The following is a 328-nucleotide window of genomic DNA, read 5'->3' on the forward strand; positions in this document are numbered from 1 at the left end:
AAATCCGGCTCAAGATCGTGGGGACCCGAGTGGACAAGAACGACATCGTCAGTGGGGGAGGGGGGGAGCTCCCGGAATTTGGGGGGAATTCCTGACATTTGGGGGGTTCTGTGTCCATTTTGGGAGGGGGAATTCCCGAATTTGGGGCAATTGCTAAACTTGGGGGGGAATCCTCAAATCCAGTGAGGCAATCCTGAATTTGGGGGGAAAATCCCAAAATTCGGGGGGTCCTGTCTCCATCCTGGGATGGGAAATCCCAAAATTTGGGAGGGAAATCCCCAATTTTTGGGGGGGATCCCCAAATTTGGGGGGGTCCCCAGTGCTGGTG

Source organism: Corvus brachyrhynchos, unplaced genomic scaffold, assembly GCF_000691975.1.
Source record: "Corvus brachyrhynchos isolate BGI_N302 unplaced genomic scaffold, ASM69197v1 scaffold442, whole genome shotgun sequence".
NCBI classification, from domain to species: Eukaryota; Metazoa; Chordata; class Aves; order Passeriformes; family Corvidae; genus Corvus; species Corvus brachyrhynchos.